Consider the following 26559-nt stretch of genomic DNA (forward strand, 5'->3'; position numbering starts at 1 on the left):
CCACCTTTACACCCCTGACTCTGAACCTCCTTGCTTCCCAGCACCCCTGACTTCACCACTTTTCTGCCAGTGAGCGCCCCCCCCCCCCCCCCCCCCACAATGTCACCTAGAGATAATCTAGTAGAACTTGCAAGGCTTGCAAAAGAGAGTATGTAGTGGAGTTGTTGGGTCACTCAAAAAGTTTATTGAATCAAGTACTCTGGGTTCCCAACTGAGAACTGCCTCTCTCTGGTGCACTTCCACAACTATGCCCGTGAGGATGAAACACATCAGAGAGGTCGTCATGTGGGGACTCACATTGTACCTGCTTAGCTCAGTAAAGCTTTTTACTTAAAGTGATGTCATTGATGTGCAGCCTTTTTTTTTTTGGTTCTTTTCGCATTTAAAAACGGAGTGGGGATGGGTTCCATTGACTGGCACCCAGGTTCAGTTGCAGCAGAGGGGAATCCTGGAGTTCAGGGTACTGTGATCTTCTTGCTACTCTACTAAGACCACTTTATCCTGGTGAGTTTAAGCGGGGAGCGGGAGCCTTTGAGCAAGTATCTTCACAGAGTTTTGTATGAACAATATTGATTTATCAACTATTGAGTCATTGCCCTTATTTGGGAGGACTGTATTGGTGCACCACCAAGGCATCAGGTGAAAGAGGTATTGCATTTGTGATTGTGTAGGCTTGTTTCAGAAAGTAAAGGGATAGAGTTTTTCATTTACTGTATAATAGTCCATGATATTTAACTGTATAGTTACCTGGACCTGTGCTCTTTCCAGTTGGCATGGATTATATGGCCATGTGTAAGTCTTAAATGTCCTGGAAGGGAACGTTAACTGGACTCTGAGAGCTGGTTCACACAGGGGCAACACGACTTCCAGCGCAAATTTTGGAGGCAACTTGGACACGGCTTGAGTATGAATAACAGCGCGACTTCAACACAACTTGGGGAGACTTACAACACGACTTGAAGTCGCCCCAGGACAGGCGACTTTGGACGTGGCCAATCAGAGAATAATGAGCTCTCAAGGGGGAACTCCACTCCAAATTTTAAATAAAAAAACAGCATGGGTTCCCCCTCCGGGAGCATACCAGGCCCTTAGGTCTGGTATGGATTTTAAGGGGAACCCCCTACGCCAAAAAAATGGCGTGGGGGTCCCCCCAGATCCATACCAGACCCTTATCCGAGCACGAAGCCTGGTCGGTCAGGAAGGGGGTGGGTACGAGTGAGCGCCCCCCCTCCTGGACTGTACCAGGCTGCGTGCCCTCAACATGGGGGGTTGGTGCTTTGGGGAAGGGGGGCAACCTGTGGGCCCCCCATCCCAAAGCACCTTGTCCCCATGTTGATGAGGACAAGGGCCTCTTCCCAACAACCCTGGCCGCTGGTTGTCGGGGTCTGCAGGCGGGGGGCTTATCGGAATCCAGGAGCCCCTTTAATAAGGGGGCTCCCAGATCCTGGCCCCCCACCCTATGTGAATGAGTAAGGGTTACATTGTACCCCTACCAATTCACCTGGGGAAAAAAAGTGTCAATAAAAACACAACACAGGTTTTTAAAGTAATTAATCAGCTCCGGGGGTCTTCTTCCGATTCTCCGCTCTGTTCGGCCTCTTCTCCCGGGGTCCGGCCTCTTCTCCAGCGTCGTCTCCTGCTCTCCGGCGTCTTCTCCCGGGCTCCTCCGCTGTCTTCTTGCAGCTCTTTTACTAGCGAAGGAGCCCGGTCTCCTCTGTCCTCCTTCCTTCTTCTCTCTTCTTCTGATGTTGCCACGCCGCTCTCTTCTGCTATAATGGCTTGTGCGATGTGCGCGGCGACTTATATAGTTAAGGGGCGTGGTCACCGGGTGATATCACAAGGTGCCCCGCCCCTTTACGACGTCAAGTCCCGGGGCATGCTGGATAGATGGAGATCCGACTTGGAGGTGACTTCCATTGAAATCAATGGGTACCAGTCGCCTAGAAGTAGTACAGGAACCTTTTCTGAAGTCGGAGCGACTTCAGTAGTGTGCATTAAGACGGCTCTCATTCACTTACATTGTTTTTTACATGTAGCGCGACTTGGAACGACAAGGGGCGAATAGGGGCACCTGAAGTCAGATCTTGAGTTGCCCCTGTGTGAGCCGGCTCTGAAAGGTACTTAAAGTTGAACTAAATCCTCCTATCTTTTACAGTAGTAGTCATAAACCCTGTCCTCAGTGCCCACTAACAAGCCAGGTTTGCAAGATAACTGAAATACATCACAGGTGATATAATTTGCTGCTTAGTGATTGCAGTGTTCTAGTCTGCATCTTCCCCAAGGTAATACATAAAACCTGGCCTGTTAGTGGGCCCTGAGGAAAGGGTTGATGACCACTGCTTTACAGCCAAGGTAGCTGTCATCTTAGCCTCAGTTTAATCTGCAGAAGTCATGGTGCTGCATCAGCTATGATGGCATCAATTTGATGGCTCAACACAATAGTAACTAACGGTTATCATTTAAAGTCCTGCCTTGAATTTAACTGTTTTGGGAAACTTTTGGTAAAGTGGTTGCCTTGGAAAAATGTATTATGTTGCAGCTTACTAATTCTTTAATGTAGTGTCTGCCGTAGTTTGTGTGTTTTTAGGCTTTATTATTACTTTACCCTGTCGATCTGGTCATTAAGTCTATTTTCAACTTCCTTTAACAGACCAAGCTGGTCAGCATGTGGCAGTTAGAGCGTTGAGACAAATCATTCAACACTGACAGAGGTATTAACAATGGTCAGCTTTTATTTATGTATGTAAAAGATGTAGGCCAATAGGAAAAAGGTTGGTGTATCTCCTTAAAAAGTGTTAGTTGGAGTTTTAACTTGTTAGTCAAGAGCATTTAAATCTACTAGTGCATCTGACACTACTCTCTCCCCAGACTGACAATTCTGCTGTCCAAAGGTGTCTCTGTTTCTCCTCCATCCAGGGTGGAGACACTTTAAGATAGGAATTGTGTTCTTGCATATCAACATGTATCCCAAAATATTTATAATTATCTGAACTATTCTTGTTCAAAAATAAAGTGCATCAGTGTGCTCACACCATATTATACATAAATATCATGTGTTTCAAATTAATAACAACCATTAAGAAATCCAAAATAAATTGCAGCAGTGCCCATGTTAAAACATAATATACATATAGGGGCTGATACGCTGCGCCGGTTAATACCTCAATTTGTGCGCCAGATAAATCAAGTGAGTGTATGAAGTGGCGCACGCATAAGCGCAACACATAAAATGCTGACGCAATTGATTATAGCGCACACCGTATCATTAACAATCCATTTACACAGGGGCAACACGACTTCCAGCGTGACTTTGGGAGGCAACTTGGACACAACTTGAGTGTGAATCACAGCGCGACTTGGGGCGACTTACAACACAACTTTAAGTCGCCCAGGCCAGGTGAATTTAATAAAAAAAAAAACTGTATGGGTTCCCCTCCAAGAGCATACCAGGCCCTTCAGGTCTGGTATGGATACTAAGGGGAACCCCGTGCCAAAAAAAATAAAAAATGGTGTGGGAGTCCCCCTCAAAATCCATTCCAGGCCCTGGATTTTAAAGGGAACCCAGCGCCAAAAAAAATGGAGTGGGGGTCCCCCTCAAAATCCATACCAGACCCTTATCCGAGCACGCAACCTGGCAGGCCGCAGGAAAAGGGAGGGATGAGAGAGCATCCCCCCTCCTGAACCGTACCAGGCCACATGCCCTCAACATTGGGAGGATGCTTTGGGGTCCCCCCGAAAGCATCTTGTCCCCATGTTGATGAGGACAAGGGCCTCATCCCAATAACCCTGGCCGGTGGTTGTGGGGGTCTGCGGGCGGGGGGCTTATCGGAATCTGGAAGCCCCCTTTGACAAGGGGACCCCCAGATCCCGGCCTCCCCCCCTGTGTGAAATGGTAAGGGGGTACAAAAGTACCCCTACCATTTCACCAAAAAAGTGACAGTCTTAAAAATGACAAGAGACAGTTTTTGACAATTCCTTTATTAAAGTCTTCTTTCATCTTCTTTCTTCTGGTCTTCTTCCTTCTTCCTTTCTTCATCCTTTGGTTTCTTCCTCCATCTTCTTCTTCCTCCGATGCTCTTCTTCTTGCTCCGGTGTTCTTGTCCGGCATCTTCCTCCATGGCGTCTCTTCTTCGTTCTCGGTCCGCTCCACGCAATGGGAGGCTCCCGCTGTGTGACGTTTCTCTATATAAGATCTATCAGAAGAAGAGAAGCGTCACAGCGGGAGCCTCCCATTGCGCGGAGCAGCCCGAGAACGAAGAAGAGACGCCATGGAGGAAGATGCCAGACGAGAACACCGGAGCAAGAAGAAGAGGATTGAAGGAAGAAGAAGATGGAGGAAGAAACCGAAGGATGAAGAAGGAAGAAGACCAGAAGATGAAAGAAGACTTTAATAAAGGAATTGTCATTTTTAACACTTTTGTCACTTTTTTGGTGAAATGGTACTTCACACGGGGGGAGGCCGGGATCTGGGGGTCCCTTTGTTAAAGGGGGCTTCCATATCCCGATAAGCCCCCCGCCCGCAGACCCCCACAACCACCTGCCAGGGTTGTGGGGATGAGGCCCTTGTCCTCATCAACATGGAAACCCCAGGGAACCAACGCAAAAAAAGTCAAGTTGAGAGGTGCGCCTGTTCAACTTATGCAAATGAAACTACGCGGCTTGACATTTACTAAGATTTTGCTGGCGCAGTGAACCAGAGCACCTGAAGGAGCTTCAAATGCCGCATGCGCAGTGCATAAATTGACCTAGAGCAGTTTCAAGTGTATTTGCAGGCGCAGCAGGCTTGCTCAGAGAAAGTTACTTTTCCATTCTATTTTGGGCATATTTGTTACTTGGATCACCCCCATAATATTGGCATTTCCAGCTTCTTTTAATTCTGAGTTAAGGATGCTGTGCGCCAGGTCTATAGCGGCTAATAGCTAATGCTAATAGTAAATGGGGAATTGCGCTGTGTTACAGGCGCAAATGCTTTGTGAATACGAAAACGCCCGTTGCGCATCGGCGTGCACCGCCAACTCATGGCGCCAAACCCCTTTGTAAATCAGCCCCATAGTGTCTGTGTTCAAAATGGTCACAGCAAACTCCTTATTTATATCTTGAAGCTTTTCCAATATTCCACCACCATGATTACATCAATCACATAGTGCCAATATTATCGTCCACCAGAGCACACTAGCCGCTCACCTCACAGTTATGACCCCTGCATCACCAGTAGGCCATAACATGCCGTTGCCCTCAGGGGATGCAACAGAAATCACTTTCTATATGTTCAGATTGCCTATATCAGCAAATCCGCTCCCTCCGTGTCAGATGAGCATAAAACATAGGGACAGAACACACAGGATCTAGTGCTCTCTGTTTCCAATCAAGTAAAAAACGTATTGCACTTACATAAAAAGTCACCCCTACTGAGGAAGTCTACTTCCTGGGATGTAATGTGCATAGGGGCAGAGCCTGACTCGTAAAGTCATTCCGCGGTTACCTCGATATGTGGTTGTAGAAACGACATATGATTTTACCAGCTGGCACTGATTAATTGCTATAAGTGCAATACTTATTTTACTTTGTTTATTAAATGTTTAATACCGCTTAAAGTATTGTTTGGCTAGACTTTTTTTAATGTAAGCTTTTAAATACTCAGGACAATACACTCTTGAAAAAAATCATAGTAATAGCCTCCTGCGCTTAGGTGTAGTGCTAGGGATGTACAACAAATAAATAACAAAGGTTAGCTGCCACTTATTCCTATATATATATATATATATATATATATATATATATATATATATATATATATATATATATATATATATATATATATATATATATATATATATATATATATATATATAAGGTGAGGCTGCTGCTATCACTTAATGTGTTCCCACATACAGTGCAATCGGTAAAGAAAAAAGTTGTAATAGTCCTGCCCAATAGTGAACAATCAATCATTCATTAATAAACTTCTGTGCCATAAAATTGCTATAAACGTTGATACACCTCAGGACAAGACCTTCAAAAGGCCAAACACAGCATAATGGTAATCAATCCTGTACACCAGATAGCGGGTCCTCTGCTCACTTCCTCCTCTGATAATGGAACTTCCCCAGCTGGGATGACTCCACAGAACTTTCAGAATAAAGGAAACAATCTCCAATAATGCAGAAGATGACTGAAGAAGCCATGTCGGAGAATGGTGTACCATGTAAAGGGGGAGCCAGGCGGCATGTATCATTCTGTTACATTTATTCAGTTAAAAACAAGCAATATGATATAAGTACATTTCCTTAAGCTTGACTGCTATTCTCTTATGCATTTTAACCATGATACTTCACTATTGGAGATTGTTTCCTTTATTCTGAGAGTTTTTGGTGTCATCTCAGTTGGGGAAAGTTCATTATCAGAGGAGGAAGTGAGCAGAGGATCCACTATCTGGTGTACAGGATTAATTACCATTATGCTGAGTTGGCCCTTTTGAGGGTCTTGTTCTGTGGTGAGCGAGCATTTCACCTGGTGAATATGGTGTTATATGGTGGAGTACATATTGAAATATGAAAATGTACTAGAGCACTTTATGTGTAGACTGTTGGGACTTTATTTACCTAATATGTGTTTATGAATTTTTCAATGTATCAAGTTTATTGCCGTTTTCTAGCACAGGAGTTTATTATTGAACGATTGATTGTTCACTATTGGGCAGCAATATTAAAAAAAAATTCTTTGCCAATTGCAGGGACACTTTTCTGCTTCGTTGACTAATAGATATGATGCTAAAGGTCCTGCAGCCCTCACAGGATTGTGTCATCCTCGAATGTACTACAAACAACAAAAAGAGGGCACATCGACCAATTACATTACCAAAATAACAATTTATTAGGAATATAGAACAGTATTCTACTTACAAATGCATGACATGCATTGGCATATAAAGGAGGATTCAGGTCTACAGTACTCAGCCAGTGGTTTGGGAAGCCCTCATAGCATCCTAAGGTTAACACGTTTCAAGGCTTGAGCCCTCTTTTTCAGAGCAAAGAAAGTATGGATGACCATACTGAGCTGTTTGCCCAGATATCAAATCCCCTCCCACCTCCTGCCATTCAGTTATTGCAGCAGTTGGCATGTCTTTGCTCATGTGACTTGTGTCCCCACCCCTTCCCTCCGCTCGTATGAGGTGGCTGGGGATTTGAGATGTGGGTAAACAGCTCAGTATGGTATAAAAGGCATGGTGAAATCTTCCATACTTCTTTGGCTCTGAAAAAGAGGGCTTGACCCTTGAAACACATTAGCCTTAAAACACAATGAGGGCTTCCCAAATCACGGGCCAAGTACTGTGGACCTGGAGGCAGTCTCATCTGCATCCTTTTATATGCCAATGTATGTCAAGCATTTGTAAGTAGAATATTGTTCTTTTATATTCCCAATAAATTGCTATTTTGGTAATGCACTTGGTTGGCGCACTTTGCACGTTGTTGTTGTTTGCATTACACTCTTGATTCTAAGTGCCAGTATAGCGAACTGTTCTTTTTTTTTTCCTCTTTGATGAATGCCAAGGTGCATATGGGAGTGTTGTGGTCAGTGGACAATGTTGTCAGTTTTCCTTTCAATATACATTGTTGGGTACTTTCAGTTTGACAGGGATATGCAATTAGCAGACCTCCAGCTGTTGCAAAACTACAAGTCCCATCAAGCCTCTGCCTCTGGGTGTCATGCTTGTGGCTGTCAGAGTCTTGCTATGCCTCATGGGAGTTTTGCCAGAGCTGGGAGGTCCGCTAATCGCATATCCCTGCAGTAGGAGATTAATATTCAAGATGTAATTTATGTGACTCTAGAATACAGTAGGTTTAATTAGCATTATCCCTGTATAACCTTCTTTCTTTTTGTGTTTAAGGATAAAGTTCCCCTTTGAGAAACTGAAATCTGACTCTGGTATCTTAGAATGTGTTTTCGATTTTCTTGCAGAGAAATAAGAGATTATGTTGAGAAAAGTAGGCAACAATGTTCTGATACACAAACCGTTATACTGAACATGCGGTGTTAAAAAAAAAAGTTCCTAAAAGGAATGAGGTCGAATGTAAATTTTCACGAAAGGTATATGAGAAAATGTTGACTACTACTGAATGAAAAGTAGATCTATACAACGTGAAATAAAGAAGACATTTAAGCTGAAAAATATAAATTAATAAAGATTTAATGATACTTCCTATTTTGACTACCTCCAAAGTAAATTTTCTTAGGTGGTTAAAAATAGTAGTCCCACATATTATAAATATTCAGCATCAAATCTTGGAATATTACGATAATTTAGAAAAGAGGGTTCTTGTGAATAGTGTAAAGTTTTATTATGTAAGCCCTGGAGGAGGCAACATACACACACATGGATATTTAGGCAGTATATTATATACATTTATATTTCTTTTCTGTGGCACATAGTTCTACTTCAACTTTCATTTCTTCTTCTTGCAATACTAATGTGAAAAATATCACCGACAGTATATAAGATGATCTCTTTCACCAGCTTTAGCATGCAGCAGAGAGCCCTGCGGTGACGGTTGCACTCATTATAAGTCTCACCGGATACTGGTTTGTTTTGTGCATAGAAAATGACATGAAGAGATCCTGTATACAGAGTTCATGTATATTTTACTTTTCCTGAGGTTGCTGCAGCTTCTGTGGCGCTGTCCAGCACTCTCTACTACTGATATTTTTTCTTTTTTTTTCCAAAATTACCATGACATGAGCATGAAATAAACATGCCATGCATTTGTCCTGGAAAGGTGGTTGCACCCCTTGAAAACCAAATACAATGCTTTAGCAGCTGGGCACTGCCATGATGTTTGTGCTGTCACCAGCCAGTGATCTGTACCAGAGACAGAAACCTGGCATATGCATGCTAATGTTGGTAAATGCTCATTGCCAGGCAACTCTATTATTCTAGTGCAAGTTGAATGTTCAGACAGTATCGTGTAAAGGGTAAATAAATGTAAGCGCCTTTTTGAAAACGACAGCCTGCTCAGATTGCTGTCGCTGAATACACAACTTCTGAGTTTTCAGTACTCATAGCTGTGCTGGGAGCTTAGATAGAGTTCTATGATGTTGAGAGGCTCGCATTAGCCACAATGATCTGATACTACTGGAAGTGTCAATTTCAGCAACCTGAAAATGTGAATGGACACTCTTGACAAAGTGATTATTTACTTGCATTTCCATGCTGTATTCTTCCTGAAAAGGCACTGACATGGTATCTTTAAGAATTACAGAACAGTAAAGTTTTGTTCACAAGGTCGTTTTTCACTTGTGGATAATTAGCCACTTAACCCCCGGAGGTTTTACCCCCTTAATGACCAGGCCATTTATCACGATATGGCACTGCATTACTTTAACCGACAATTGCGCGGTCGTGCAACACTTTTAGAAATAGATTTTTTTTTTGGTGGTATTTGATCACCTCTGTGGTTTTTATGTTTTGCACTATAAACAACAAAAGAGCAACAATTTAGAAAAAAAGCAAAAATTTTTACTTTCTGCTATAAAACACATCCAATAAAAAAAAATGTAAATCTAATTTCTTCATCGATTTAGGTCAATATGTATTCTGCTACATATTTTTGGTAAAGAAAAACCCAATAAGCACATATTGATTGGTTTGCGCAAAAGTTAAAGTTATTCCCTCTACAAACTATGGGATCGTTTTATGAATTTTTAATTTTTTTTTACTAGTAATGGTGGCGATCAGCGATTTTTAACAGGACTGCAACATTGCAGCGGACAAATATGACACTAAGGGATATCAATACAGTGATCAGTGTTAAAAAAAAGAATTCACTGTCACTGACAGGGAAGGGGTTAACATCAGGGCAGTCAAGAGTAAAATGTGTTTCCTGGGAGTGCTTGCCAACTGTGTGGGGGATGCTCTGACTGGGGGGAGACAGATCTGTGTTCCTGCTTAGCAGAAACACAAAATCTCCATCTCCTCTCCTGTCAGAATGATAATCTGCCTCTCTCGGGAATGATCTCGGGTGGCCGGCGGACACTGTGTTTGCTGGACCTGCTGATTGGCTCCCTTCTGTCTAAATAATGCATGATCGGGTCTCCAGCGGAGCGCACATGCCCCCTAGAGGCTATTGCATGAAATTTCACACAATAATGCCACTTTGCTGCAGTACATGTGCGTTACGCAGTCGAAACAAGAGAGTTACATCTAGAAAAAGGGGTTACCTTTAGAGATTACACACTACGATCCAGAAATAGTGAAAAAATTCAAATGTATTAATAATTTCTAAAATTACATGACAAATACAAGTATAATACCAGGCACCAATTGCCTGCCAGGGTCACATTATATGGGACACCTCATCTGGCCCGGACACGGAAAACATTGACAGTAAGGATTCTGTGGGTGGTGGTGCATGCCCATTCTTTGTTGGTGGAGTGATTAGTCTGGTTAATTCCAATAATGAATGAGACTCCTCCATCCTAACTAGTTATGTGACCCCCAGCAGGCAATTGGTGCGAGTTCATATACAGCACAGAGCTGTCCTCCCAGGAGGTTGACACAAGGTGGTGGTGCAGTAATAAGAGATAGAGTTTCTTATATTCCTGAATTGCTCACCTGCTCTATGTGCGCAAAAGCAAAACAAGTCCTTAGGCAAATGTGGCCCAAATGTTGGGTGCCATATTTATAACCCAGCACTGCAAAGGGAAAACTGCCTAATGACTATACTCTGTCAGGACATGACAGAATTCATTTACACTTTGTATAAACTAAACAGTAAAGGGTTAGTTTACTTCCAATATGAAGAGAATAGCAAAGGGTTAGTAGACAGCTACAATAAAGCAAATAGTAATTAGTGTTAATTTTACCATGCTGCAGACAGCACTTTATAATTTACACCTAGTACAAAGAGATTTTCATGATCATACGTCACGGGACACAGCGCCTTCATTACATAGTGGGTTAGATAGGCACCTTTGGTGATTGGACATTGACCCAAATTAAGGAGAATTACTCCCCTATATAACCCCTCCCATACAGGGAGCACCTCAGTTTTGTAGCCAAGCAATAGGTAACCACGTAAACCCATAGAAGGGTGGGAGCTCTGTGTCCCGTGATGTACTCTCAAGAAAAGGATTTTACAGGTAAGCTGTATTCAAAAATCATATTTTCTTGCTCATACATCACGGCACACAGAGCCTTCATTACAAAGTGGGATGTCCCAAAGCAATGCTCAATTTGAGGGGAGGGAGACACAGATCAGAAATATAGACCACAAACAGACAAGAGGAACTAAACTGCAGCCCGCAGTACACTGCGCCCAAAGACGGTATCCTCTTGCCCTCTTACTTCCACCTGATAGAATCTGGTGAATGTATGGACTGAAGACCAAGTCGCAGCCTTGCAGATCTGAGTCATGGAGGCCTGGTGATGCACTGCCCAAGAAGCACTAACAGCCCTAGTTGAGTGTGCTTTCACTTGAAAAGGAGGAGTCTTCCTCTTTATACCACAAAATAACCTGTCTAATCCATCTAGAAAGAGTGGGTTTTGACGCTGCCTGGCCTTTTTTTAGGGCCTTCTGGCAGGATGAATAAACAAGTAATAAGTTTTCCGTATCTGAGTGGTTGCCTGTAGATAGATACTGATTGCGATTACCATATCAAGAGTGTGCAAAGATTCTGCGGACTGCGGATCTGGAAAAAAAAAAAAGGATGGTAGGATCACATCTCGATTCAAATGGAATCCTGAAACCACCTTGGGTAGGAAGGACCGATGAGGACGCATCACTACCCTGTCCTTGTGAATAATCAAATATGGCTCTTTGCAAGAAAGAGCTGCCAACTCTGATACTCTCCTAGCGGAGGATGTGGTTATCAAGAAGAATAATTTCTTAGTCAAAAGTGCAAAAGAAGTATGGTGCAATGTTTCAAAGGGTTGTCCTTGTAATGCAAACAAAACCAAATTCAGATCCCATGGGCACACTGGAGGTTTGACTAGCAGATTTAATTGCAGTGCCCCCGGCCCTGAACAAAGGCCCGGACAAGGGAATGTTAAGCAAGTGGCTTCTGAAAAAATACTGACAAAGCCGAAATTTGGACTTTGATAGTGTTCAAGGCCAATTTCATCTCTAGGCCTGACTGGAGAAAGGGCAGGATCCTGCTAATGACATACTTTCTAGGATGCCATACCCTGGGTTCACACCAGGAAACATATTTACTACAGAATCTGGAAGGCATAAGCATGGAGGCCGGCTTTCTGGCATTGACCAGAGTGGAAAGGACTGAATCTGAGAGCCCGTGGTCTTTTAGAAGGTGGGTCTCAGCAGCCAAACCATCAAATTTAGACTTTGTAAAGCAGGATGATAAATTGGACCCTGTGAGAGTAGATCTGGCCAGAGTGGAAGGATCCAAGGCCTGCCTATTGCCATCTTCACGATCTCTGCATACCAAGGTCATCTCGGCCAAGCCAGGGCTTACTAAAAAGGACCGACTTTGCTTCCCTTTTGTCTCTCCTCAGGAACCACAGAAGAAGTGGATTTGGAGGAAAGGCATAGATTAGATTGTACTGATCCCATGGAATTGTCAGAGCATCTGACCCCTGAGCAAGTACATCCTTTGTTCTTAACACAAATTTGTCCAGTTTCTTGTTGAATCGGGACGCGAACAGATCTACATCCGGGGTACCCAACTTGTGACATATGATCTGAAATATGTCGGGGTGTAGAGACCATTCTCCTGGGCATAGTTGCTGGCGGCTTAAAAATATCCGCTTGCCAATTTTCCACTCCTGGGATGAAGACCACAGATAGGCAGGGAACATGCCTTTCTGTCCATGCAAGTATGCGATTCACCTCCTTTTGGGCATCCAGACTTCTAGTGCCACCTTGGAGATTGATGTAAGCCACTGCCGCGACATTGTCGGATCCGAATAGGATGACCTTGTAGTCTGTAAGACCAGTCCATGAGGGCCAAGTAAATTGCCTGAATTTCCAGGATATTGATGGGCAAGAGCCTTTTGGTTGAGGACCATCTTCTCTGCGTGCATGCTTCTTCCAGAACTGCTCCCCAGCCTGTCAAGCTGGCATCCGTGGTTATGATTTTCCATGGTACTGGAAGAAAGGCCTTGCCTTTCAAAAGATTTTTGGTTCGTAACCAATTGAGGCTTTGCGTATCCTTGGGGATAGGCACATAGGAAGATCCTAGGCATGAGGCTTCTTGTTCCAAGCCGCGAGGATGCTTCTCTGCAAAGATGGTCTCCGGATGACGTCCCAGTGACGAAACGCGTAGGGCGTGGCCTATCGAATACACACTTCCAATACAGTCGGCGTGGAAGACGAACGGAACGCTCTCAGCAGCTTCCATACCTTTCACACTGTACCTTTACACCACGGCGTGGAAGACGAACGGAACGCTCTCAGCAGCTTCCATACCTTTCACACTGCACCTTTATACTGCATTTATTCAAGCCATTTTCTTCTTTCAAAAGTGTGAGTAATTTTTAGTATCTTCTTAATAAAGTGATTTATACAGTATCACACTATGTATGGTCCTCTCTTTCAATATATATACTGAGGCACACTCCACCTGGAAATAACGAGGGATCCTCAACAGCCTATCTGAAGCAAGCCAGAGAGCGACACGGTAGCTTATACTGTGAAGGCTGATCCACCCCGGATGGGGTTATTTTTCTGGTGAGAGTACATCCTATAAGTGCCCACAATGCATGAAGATTAGTTGTTTGGATCCATCACATCCCCTCCTGTATCTACGGGAAATCCCCCATTAACTGCACTGCATCAGAGACTGTGCTTTTTTGCTTCTTTTTTACTCCCCCTTTTTTTCTCTTTGTACACATTTTTATATTTTTATTACTTGGGACAAATACCTAAAAAAATTCTTTATTTTTATTTTTAATTTTTATTATTTTTAATATTTATTTTTAATATTTTTTATTTTTCTTTTTCTTTATTTTATTTTATTCTATTTCTGAAATTTTTTCACCTCCTTTTAAATTTATTTCCATTTTCAATTTTTCTTTTTTCACTCGTAATATTTGGCATGTTTCACGTGGGGTATTGATATTTATCACGGATTTATTGTACATTTTAGTATTGCACGCATAGATTTTATTTGTCACATTTGTGCACAATTGTATTATTGCACGCATAGATTTTATTTGTCACATTTGTGCACAATTGTATTATGTTTATGGTTCATATTTACATGTAATATTTTTACCTGATTTATTAAGTAGTTCACATATTTAAGGTATTCATGTGATTAAGAGTGCATAAGGTAATCACCCATTTAGGTTTATCGCACCTGAGACAATATTTTATTTTCCAGCCAGCATGCTGGTAAATTTTTAACAATTTATACACATATATTTTTGAGTTTTTACTTCCCACCTACAGTTTATATTTTATACTTTATCCCAACACTAATATATTGCACACCAACTCTTACACACCGGATTAATGTAACAATTTTAAATTTAATTTAGCACATTAATTAAGTTTCTGATACACAGGTATAGCGCCAGATCTATTCATAGCACTCCTTTAGCTTCTCTGCAAAGGCCTTGAGTGAAACTGGGCAAATGGAACAGCCTTGAAAGAGGCAACCATTTTTCCTAACAGTCTCAATCAAAACCGAATGGAGGGACTCCTTTTGCTTAATACTAGGCGAACCAGAGCACTTATGGCCTTGGCCTTTGGCTCTGGTAGAAACACTCTGCCTTGAGCGGTTTCCTAGGCTTTCCAGATGTTTTACTGTCTTGAAAACACTGTAGTTCAGGTGCGCTACTGATTGCTCTATGAGTAGCAAATCGTCCAGATAAGCTACCACGGTTATGCCCTGAGCTCTTAGATTCGCTAAGAGAGGGTCTATAACAGTGGTGGCGAACCTTGGCACCCCAGATGTTTTGGAACTACATTTCCCATGAAGCTCATGCAGTCTGCAGTGTAGTGGAGCATCATGGGAAATGTAGTTCCAAAACATCTGGGGTGCCAACGTTCGCCATCACTGGTCTATAATCTTTCTAAAAACTTGAGGAGCTGTAGCAGTACTGAAAGGAAGGGCCACAAACTGAAAACGGCACTGATCTACCGCAAACCTTAGATATTTTTGGTGAGCGGGAAATATCGGCACATGAAGATATGCATCCTTGATATCTATTGATGCCATAAATTCTCCTCCTTGGAGGGTGGAGACCACAGAATGGATTGACTGCATTCGGAAGGACCGAATGTGCAGAAATTGATTCAGATCTTTTAGATCTAGGATGGGTCTGACATCCCTATTTGGTTTTGGAACCGTGAGGAGATTCGAATAGAACCCTCAACCCTGATCTTTTGGGTCCACTTCTACTATCACCCCCTGGGATAGTAAGGGATCTAAGGCCAGAAGTAGCAGTTTTTACTTTACTGGTTCTTTGGAGACCCTTGACCTTAGGAAACAAGATGGTGGAAGCTCCTGGAACTCTAGCTTGTAGCTCAGAGATTCTGAGGAGACTACCCATCTGTCTTGAACCTCTTCCCGCCAGGCTCCTGCAAACTGCAGGAGCCTTCCCCCCCACTCAGCTGAGTGGGAGCGCCCCTTCATAGGGATGCTTTGGGGCTCTGCTTAGCAGACTCTCGTCCCCAAGTCTTCTTCTGCCCTTGGGCCTTTCCTCTGGAAGTAGATTGGGAAGACCTTCACCACTGCTTAGCGCCTGATGCTCCAGGGGATGGAGAAAGAGAACATTTAAATGATGGACGTTTACTCTTTTTGATTGGTAGAAGTGTAGATTTACCACCAGTAATTCTTTGGATGAATTTATCTAGGCCATCCCCAAATAAACGCTCCCCTTTGAAAGGGAATCCAGTTAAGAATTTTTTGCATGAAAGCTCCGCTGCCCAATGCTTAAGCCAAAAGGGACCTGCGCATGTGTACCAAAAGGATAGACAAACGAGATACCTGACGGAATTCAGAATGGCATCAATCATAAAACACAGAACCTGAGGAAGGTCTCCACTTCCTCACTGGGATTCCTTGAGGAATTGACACAAACCAACAGTTGCGACTGTAGGTTGGACTACAGCGCCAGCCATGAAAAAGGAGGCTTTTAATAACCTTTCCGGTTTCTTATCAGTTGGATCCTTAAACACCTGAGCATTGTCCAGAGGACAGGTCAGGTTTTTGTTCACACAAGAGACAGCCGCCATCCACGGATGGGACCTACCACTTCTTGGTGACGTTTTCTTCCAGAGGATAAAGCATACAACAATTTATCAATTAAAGGATGAATTGGAAAGGAAAAGGCAGTCTGTGGGATTTTTCTGACCCCCAAGAAAGAAACAAAGGATGTGGCGGCCTCAGCAAAGGGGATTCTGAATGTGGTATGCACCAACTCAGTGTAATACTGGACCTGCCTCATGAGTGCCTGAGAGGAAGAAACTCTCTTCTTCCTCTGATTCATCCGACTGCTCTTGAACCCCATGCCTGGATAAGGATCTTTCCTCATCGTCAGAAGAATCATCTGAAAGAAATTTCAGCAGAGGGAGGGGATCTACCCCTTTTCCTGCTATCTTTTAAGGAAGCTGAAATAAAATTCATAATCCTTCCCTCCAAACCCTCCAATGTAGCCTTAAGGGAATCTTCTGTGACATATGCTGGGGCTGCAACATTGGGAGAGGCTGCAAAACCTGACAGGGGCACTGACTCATCCTGTGAGGCTGGCTCAGTCTTGCAGGGGGGTGGTAATCTACAGGCATCTTTAGGACCCCTAGACGTAGGCAGCAATTTCTTTGTGCCCTTACTACCTCCCCCTGGTCCCAAGCTACAAAGCAGAGGTACTAGTACATATGCAATCACTGTTGTGCTAAAAGTCTTAAAATACACATATATGCTTAATACTGCACAACCTGATGCCGAGTAGGTGTCTTAGGTTTGCCTGGATCCAACCCCTTAGGATGCTTACTGTCCGCAGCTCTGTATCCACCTGCTTACAGGGCTCTGACGCTCTGGGCTTTTCAAATTAGCCGCAGCCACGTCCACTTCTGTTCCCTGCCTGAGGCTGTAAAGGCGCGCGCATAGGACCATCATGGTGGTGGATGAGGGAGGAAGAGGACCATCATGGAGAGCCCTCTGGACCCTCAGACTACGTGGGACCCCCTTATAATCATCGCCTGTGGCAGAGCCTGCAGCGGAGGTGAGCGGTCCGGAGACTGGCTTCACTGAGTGTGTATCCTGGAAAGGCATGTAAGTATACACCAGGTTGCTCTTTACTCCCTCTAGTGGTGGAAACCAGGTAAGACATACAACTACTCTGAAGAAATCCATAATAGGCAATATATATAGGATTAACTATATAAATTATTCATAGTTTCATAGTTAGTAAGGTTGAATAAAGACACCAGTCCATCCAGTTCAACCTGAGTGTCTACAATTGTCCCCATCCCTGTACATTACACACTCACATTGGTCCCTACCCTCAAGGAGCCCACAATCCAAGGTCCCCATTCATATACTAGGGCCAATTTTGGACAAAGACCAATTAACCTACCTGCATGTCTTTGGTTTGTGGGAGGAAACCGGAGTACCCTGAGGAAACCCACGCAGGCACAGGGAGAACATGCAAACTCCAGGCAGGTAGTGTCGTGGTTGGGATTTGAACCAGCGACCCTTCTTACTGCTAGGCGAGAGTGCTAACCACTACACCACTGTGCCACCCCAACCTTAGTAACTATGTAACTTCTCTTACATGTCCCTGCCGCAGGAACTGCTGAGAACAGGCAGTTTCCAGCCTTCACCCACCATGGCAGGTAGCGTGCCAACCTTCAGGATTTTTTGGGTTCCTACTCAGAGGAACCTCTTACCTGGACCTGTAAAAGACTCTGCCAGAACTTTCGTGCCACTGTTTTAATAGTACACCAAGCCTGGTTTTCTCAGAGCTCAGTCCTGCAAGGAGAGACTTACAGGCAAAACCTTGTTTCTTCGGATGATAAGGCCCGGGTACCATACCATCTTGGGAGTCAAAATATCAGTCCGAGATATGGATCCGGTCAGCATAGCCCTTAAGCTTTCTTCACAGCACATGCTTTACGTGAGCAACCACCTTAGACACTGGCGAAAAAAACTGAGGTGCTCCCCGTATGGGAGGGGTTATATAGGGGAGGAATTCTCCTTAATTAGGGTTAACCAGTGTCCAATCAACGAAGTTGCCTATCTAACCCACTATGTAATGATGGATCTGTGATGTACTCTCAAGAAAAGGATTTTCTTACACATACAGGTGAGCTGTATGTGCTTATTACATACAGGTAAGCTGTATTTAAAAATCCAATTTTTTTTCAGTAAGAAGCAAACATTTGAGGGCTAATTGATCCATACTATGTATACAATACAGGGTAAGTTACTTACTATGTAGAAAAGGTTTAAAGAGTTTATTTATGCTTACTATGAAACACTCAGCAAAGTGTTAAAATTACGTCACAATCCCAGCATGCCCTGGGACTGTGACGTCATAAAGGGCGGGGTCACTGTGTGACATCATCTGGTGATCACGCCCCATACCTATATAAGTCACCGCACACGTCGCACAAGCCAGTACAGCGGAAGACAGCGCCGGCTCAACATCGAAAGAAGAAAGAAGAGAGAAGGAGAAGACAGCGGAGGAGCCAAGGAGAAGACGCCGGACACTGGGAGAAGAGCCCGAACAGAGCGGAGAAGTCGTCAGAAGACCCCTGGAGCTGCTTAATAAAGTTTTAAAACTTGTGTTGTGTTTTTTATTGACATTTTTTTCCCCAGGTGAATGAGTAGGGGTATGATGTACCCCTTACTCATTCACATAGGGTGGGGGGCCGGGATCTGGGGCCCCCTTATTAAAGGGGGCTCCCGGATTCCGATAAGCCCCCCACCCGCAGACCCCTACAACCAACGGCCAGGGTTGTCGGGAAGAGGTCCTTGTCCTCATCAATATGGGGACAAGGTGCTTTGGGGTGGGGGACCGCAGGTCGCCCCCCTTCCCCAAAGCACCAATCCCCCCCATGTTGAGGGCACGTGGCCTGGTACGGTCCAGGAGGGGGGCCGCTCGCTCGTCCCCACCCCCTTCCTGACCGGCCAGGCTTCATGCTCGGATAAGGGTCTGGTATGGATCTGGGGGGACCCCCATGCCGTTTTATCAGCGTAGGGGGTTCCCCTTAAAATCCATACCAGACCTAAGGGCCTGGTATGCTCCCAGAGGCCTTTTTTTTTGGCGTGGAGTTCCCCCTTGAGACCTCATTCTCGGATTGGCCACGGCAAAAGTTGCCTGGCCTGGGGCGACCTAAAGTCGTGTTGTAAGTCGCCCCAAGTCGCGTTGACAAGTCGTGTCCAAGTTGCCTCGAAAAGTCGCGTTGGAAGTCGTGTTGCCCCTGTGTGAACCGGCTCTTAAGGATGCACCAGGCATATTCTCAGGCCCGGTCCTTAGCAACCAGCTATTTGTCAAAAAATACTGGGGGGGGGGTCCCCTCGACCTCCATGCAGTTTTTTGACAAATACTGCATGTGATACCATACCGCCAGCGGCGGTAAATATTGCATGCTTTTTTTACTCTCTGGTCCATTTGTGAATTGGACTTAAGAGCTTTTTATGCAATATTTACTGGCACATTTTTTTCTCAGCAAATATTGCATAATTGTTATTTATTTTAATGAATTGGACTTTATTTACCGCATGTGATAATATATGCAAATGAGTAATATGATACCTTTAACTGCATGCGGTAAAGCTTAGTGAATTGACCCAAAAGTCCTTTTTACTAGTCAAATAAAAGCAGATTGGGGTGCTGCTGCTGTTAGTAAGTAAAGCTAATTGAAAAAAAAAAAAATGTAATACTCCTTGTGACCCCTCCATCTCAATATCCACAATTCTTCAAAAAAAATATTAAAGCTACTCTTCTAAAGTAGGTTTCGGTAGCAATTTGACAGCCGCTGGACAATTTGACTGCAGCAATAACAAGCCCAAGGCTAAAGAAGAAAACACAAGGCTTATGAATCCTATCCCTCAGGTACGGTTGTGTAAAAATTGGCCACATTTTGCCAGTAGTGACATCAGGACACAAGTGAAGACACAAGGTAAAGGCAGCTGTTGCTTTAGCTCTCATATACAGGTATATCAAAACTGACCAGCGGCAGGACAGTGTTGCTGTTCCCTGCATGAAGCGTGGCTTCCATAGGAGCCATGACAGGCAAAAATCTTTCTATTTCAATAATCTAACTTGGGGTTGGGGTTGCTACTGCAGAATGCCAGAAATCGAGTGCTCAAAAAACTCTGCCAACCCTTCATGAACAATTTTCAGGGGTATGGTGATATGATGGTATTCGCAGCTGAGCCAGATATAGGCCAGCTATCTTATGTTCTCCTGCTTTGGATGTGCAAACGTGCAGAAAAACATGAATAAGTAATCACAAACATGCAGATTAAGAATTAACTGTATTGAAAAATAGAATTGGCCCCCTAGAGGGCTGTTAAACATATAAAAAATAGCTAACAACCAGGAACCACATCTGGAGAGACAGAATCAGCACCTTACTGATAGAAACAGAGAGATCTCTGCAGAGGTGGAATAAGTACCATACTGATACAACAAGAAACACAACCAGAAAGATGTCCGCAAATACAGAATAAGTTCTATACTGACAACCAGAAATGTGTCAGCAGAGACATAATTAGTAGAGAGTGACTAGGTGTCGCACATCAAGTCAAGACCTGCTGTAGATAATGAATGGCAGTCACAACCTGGACCCCAACCAGGCCATGCTCACAACACGTTTCACTCTGCCCACTGGGGCTTACTCATGGGGATGTCCTGGAGGGGCTCCAAGCTGAGACTGCCATTCACTATCATACAGCATGTCTTGACTTGATGTGTGGCTCCCGGGACACCTAGTCACTCTCTCCCATTTATAAACCTACCAAATTTATATAAAGGTAATAAGTAGCACGGAGGGTGAAGGATACCAAAAAAACAATAAGCTACACACCAAATAGTGATAATATGTGAAACAACAAAATATAGTACATAAATAAACTTGATAGAACAGAATCTATGGATCATCAGTTAAAATGTTAATCCGACACCACAACCGGGGACGTGGCTGTACGGCAACTGGAATTGATGTTCACACACCACCGAAAGTGAAGTTTCGTGTGTTTTAACATTAGGTCAGGTGAGAAGTGACACATACCTCATGTCCGCTGCAATGGGCTATCTCTGGCTTCTCTATCATATCAATTATTTTTTAATCTGCCTGTTTCTAAGTACATTACCATCGGGCTGTGGTTTTTAATAAATGTGTTTGATGGTTTGACGATATCACACTATCTGGAGTCTTACTCCTTCCACATATTACCTGCTTGAGAAAGCGTGTAGACGAAATTCAATTTGAACCCTGAGGTGGTTAACTACTTGATTACCGTAACACGAGAGTGTGTGGCAATATTTCCTACTCCAGGGAGGAATGGAGACGCGCTTGGTCACACGCTGGTCACACGGTGTGGTGTCAGATTAAAATATCAACTGATGATCCATAGATTCTGCTCTATCAAGTTTATTTATGGGCTATATTTAGTTGTTTCACATATTATCACTATTTGGTGTTTAGCTTATTGTTTTTTGGTATCCTTTACCCTCAACGCTACTTATTACTTTTATTTATTTAGATATATTTGGTAGTTTTATACAAGTTTACTCAACTGTTATGGGGGGGGGGGGTCTGATGTGTCCCTGAGTTATATCCAACAGGGAGCTCCGAGGTAGAAGGGTGTGCAAAAAGGTGAATCCAATTTAGTACCATCAGGATCTGGAGTGAGCAACGTTTATAAATCCAGACGATCTCAGGCAAAGGAAAGTCAATTCACCAGCATCCGGAATTGAAAATACTCCCGCCTGCCAAAACGGGTAAATACTGCCCGGTGGGTACCAGAGACAGCCAGCGACAGTGATCTGACGAGAGCCAAGGAGCTAAACATCAGGAGAACAGTTTGGGCAAGCACAAACCCGAAGACGGCTGGGGTATAGCATACTGTATTTTATATCCTTTTCACGTAGGCGCTTGCGGACATCATTAAAAAGGACTTTCTCTTGCGCTGTAGGTCTGCCGAAAAATCCGGGAACAGAAGGATTGAGGAGTTGCCATATGGAAGGGAAGGGTGTTTGCGAGCTGCAGAAAGGATCCTGTCATGGTCCTTAAAATTCAGGAAGTGGACCAAGAAGGGTCGGGGATTTGCCCCTGGGATATAACGTCCTGTGGGCACGCGGTGAGCACGCTCAACAACATACGTCGGGGAGATATCCGCGAGGCTCAACAGCTTCTTGAAGAATTCTTCCGCGAACTCCGCTGGTCGGTCCCTCTGGTTGGTCGGACCCTCTTCCCCCTCCAGAAGACCTAAAACACGTATATTGTTGCGTCTTGCTCTGTTTTCCACGTCGTAGGATTTAGCGACTAGCAGTTGTACCGTGCGTTGTAGGTCCGCTATAGTGTTGGTGTGGGTAGCTGTGAGGTCCTCAGTTGCAGAGATTCGAGATTCGGATTCAGTCAGCCTGCCCCTGATCTTATCCAGGTCATTTCTAATGAGATTACATTCTTCTGCGAGGCGATCTATTCTTACTAGCATAGAGGTTTTACTTTGCTCAATAGCTGCCAGTATCAACAAAGTACTGTCTTGGGAGGGAGGGGCAGGCAGAGTCACACTCAGGGGAGACCCAGACTCCATGGCTAATTCGGCAAGCAGTGACTGTAACCTCCCAATGAGAGAAGAATCTGGTTGTGGGAGCGGCTCAGGAGCAGAACAGCTTGGTGCAGATGAGCTCTTAGGCCGGTGTTTAGGGCCCATGAAGGAGATGTAGGCTGTAAGCGTCTATGGGCCTCCGCTTCCCACAATTTGCGGTCCTCTAGCAGCAAGGATCGGCCTGTGGCTCTGTGTGACAGGGCTCAGGGAGCTGGATGGATGGATGCAGTGAGTGACAGGTATGGATGATTCCAGGGGCCCTCAGCCTGTGCACAGAAACATCCAGTGTCCAGCAAGGGGATGAAGGGAGCTGTGCCTGAACTTCAAGGGTCAGGCCGGCCACAGCACTCCCCCTCCAGCCCACTGATTGGGGGTTGCAGTGGCTGTAGGCTGTACTAGGCCACGCTAGGCAGAAGCAACAACGGCTGCCCCCCAGCCCCTCCACTAACTCCAGATGGGACGCCCAGGGATGTGACAGGTCCCCGCCAGCTGGCAGCAACCCGCGCCATTCTTCAGGCCGATCGTGGTGCTCCCCCGCCGGACGGCCCAATGAAAATAGTTAACCTGGATGCCGCCTGCCCATCCTGGGTTCTACTGGCAGCACAAACCAGGATTTCTGACCTATACTGACAAAGCAAGTAATTCTGACTGCCAGAACTACCTCCAGAGTATGCAGTGATCTAACTCCTGCCAAATGAGGATCAGAAAGCAAGGCAAGACAGTGTCTTGATTCAAGTGAAAACTAGACACAACTCTAGTCAAAAAATGGATGAGGACGCAAGATCACCCTATGATGTGAGACCAAGAACGGCTCCTTGCATGAAAGAGTCGCCAACTCTGACACTCCACCTAGTGAAGTGATAGCCACCAAAGAAGCCACCTTCCAAGATAAAAGGACCAACAGTGGCATCTGCAAGGATAGACAAGATCAAAATTCAAGTCCCAAGGACACAAGGACATAAGAGTGGCCTGACAGGCAGGATGACTACTTAACTCGCTGTATGAAGTATGAAACAAGGAGTGAGAAACAATGGCATCTGGAAAAAAAATGGATAGAGACGAACTCTGACCCTTAATGGTACTTAAAACCAATCTTTCCCCTACAAATTGAAAAAAATTAAAAAATAAAATCTCCCACTCACATATTTCTGCGGGTGCCACTTCCTGGCTTCACCCCAGGCAAAAAAATATTTTCAAGTCCTGCAATTTAAGTTCCCCGAAGCTGGCTTTAAGGGGCTCAACAGTGCTAAGATACAGGTCTCAAAACCATTAGGTCCCACTGGACTGGGCATGCCCAAGGAGCAACCCCCGCAAGACTCGCTATGTCAGTGTATTAAGTCATCCTGGGCTAATTCGGCCAACACTAATATCAGTGTTACCACCTCCCAGATTCTTCGCAAAAGATGTGGCAGAAGCCCAAACAGAGGGACAGCGTAAAATAAGGGCAAACTGGTCCCTAAGGTGTTACCAGTACCTCTAGCCCTATTGGCAGTGGGACTCTCGTCCTGGACACACCTGTCCCAACTTGTTGTAGAACTTGGAATCTAGTTGATTCACCTGCAGATTTTCCCCTGCCACTATTCTATACCTGGGTTATGTATTGGCGATAAAGACCGCACTTGTACTGTCCCAGACAGAATGTGGTTCAGCTCCTTGAGTCACATGATCTCTGGTGCTGTCCTCGTGGTTGATATATATGCCTGCAGAGGCATTTCCGAATTGAACCTATAACTGGTTTGTCCTATGATCCAGAGCAAGGCGTACTGGCCAAAAGTTCCAAGACATTGATGGACAGTATTCTTTCCGGTGGAGACCAAGTCAATTGAAATGTAGCCACCCTCAAATTAACTGGAGAGACTGGCACCAATTTTTACTCTACAACACCCCAGGGAACAGAACCCTCCAGCAATCCAATGCCTGGATCTTCAAGTTCCAGACAGAGAAAATTATCCTCTACCAAGACCTGGCATTGGACTGTATGTAGGGAACGTTCTATGACCTAAACACAGCTTCCTCTTGCAGAAATATATTGAAAGAACCCCTGGAATTGACTGCTTCATGAGAAAAAATGATTGAGGTAATGAGTATCGAGGTGTCTACAGCAAGTCCAGCACTGGTGCTAGGAGGGGGGTAAGTGCTGCAAATGGTCTGGAAATGGCCTGACCCACATCCCAGTTAATGGTAGATGCGGAAAGGGTGCCTCAGTGGGACTTTAAAGGGGCAGGACAAATATTTAGTAGGCAATATCTTACTTTAAAACAAATATTTTTATTTTACTACAAGTAAAATCAAAGGGGTAGTTGTTATATGGGCAAAACAGAAGCCCAAATGGTAGAAGGAATATGAATGAATGTGTGGATACAAAAAGCAAAAACAGGATGCAAAATACAACACAAAGAGCACAATACAGGTGAAAATTCCTATTCCGCCGCGTTTCGAGTGTTTCAAACTCTTCCTCAGGGAAATGGATCAGCAAACATATAATATCAATCTACAAAAAAAAGAGATAACATAAGATGTGTGGCTAATACAAAGGTTATAGTCACTGTAGCATACTAACATTGAATAAAAGCTAGGGTTGTACTGATGATGGACCTCAGGAGAACAAGAAGGGGGGGATGTTTTTTGTGCTGCCTTTTATCTCCTCGCATCCGATGAAGGAACCAGGAGGTGGAGAGAGACTGATCCTTGAAAAATTACTCCCGCCCTGGATGGAAGGCTCGTGACCTTGAGTGAGGAAATGGGGGTTCACCCAACAGAGGGCGTCAATGGAGGTCCCTCACAAAACCCGTGGGGGGTAATCTAAAAAGGGGTACATAGGATGTAAATAAGATTGAAAGGAGATTGAGATAAAAGTAAGTAATGTGTATATACATATTATGTATAAACTGGGTAAGCTCAAACAGGTCAGCATAAAATGAAATGATTGACCGGGTATGGCCTCTCCGTGAGCAATTGAAGTGGTAATAAGGGAGTAAGATTACCTGGAAAGCCACTGAAAAATTTGTAGAAATGTATTGCGGAAAAAAGCTGGTGGTAGTAAATGACAGACACAGCGCTCAGAACGAAGCACGTCTGGTGTTTCAAACAGGCAGTGGGTCTGGAAATAGTTGTTGTAAATAGTGAATTAGGGGAAGGGAACAAAAAAAAAAAAAAAGGGGGCCATACACATACAGATTTGGTTGAACCGACAAAAAACAAAACAAAAAAAAGAAAAAAAAAAAAGAGAAAACAGAAGAAGCCAGTACAATTGGGGTATGGTACAATAAGGGTATGATGGGGATGAGTAGTCAAACCAGAGGCTAACCTTGATTAGAGCAGCAGTGTGTGTGTCAGTGTGGCCTGAAGTCTCAGCCAGACTGACAGGGTGGGAGTGGCTAGGAGGTAGGGAGGGATAATGACGCCCCCCAAGTCGGTGGCGCGGGAGCCCGCCCCCTCCGCATGTAATGTGCAGTAGATGGAGGGGGGCGTATCCCGGTGCCGATTAGGGGGAGGGGAAGCTCCCCTTTGACAACGGGAGTGGCTGCAAAAAAATACAAAAAAACAAAACAAAAAAACCCACAGGAAGTTGCTGCAAAAAGTTCCTCACTCAAGTTCCTCACTCAAGCTCACGAGCCTTCCATCCAGGGCGGGAGCAATTTTTCAAGGATCAGTCTCTCTCCACCTCCTGGTTCCTTCGTTGAATGCGAGGAGATAAAAGGCAGCACAAAAAACATCCCCCCCTTCTTGTTCTCCTGAGGTCCATCATTGTTTTTAACTATGTATAATTATGGATGCATTTATGACGTATCGAGCTTCTGATACAGGGTCAGTACA

Source organism: Lithobates pipiens, unplaced genomic scaffold (genome assembly GCF_037356315.1).
Source record: "Lithobates pipiens isolate NorthernLeopardFrog02 unplaced genomic scaffold, aLitPip1_a1.2 Scaffold_16, whole genome shotgun sequence".
Taxonomy (NCBI): Eukaryota; Metazoa; Chordata; class Amphibia; order Anura; family Ranidae; genus Lithobates; species Lithobates pipiens.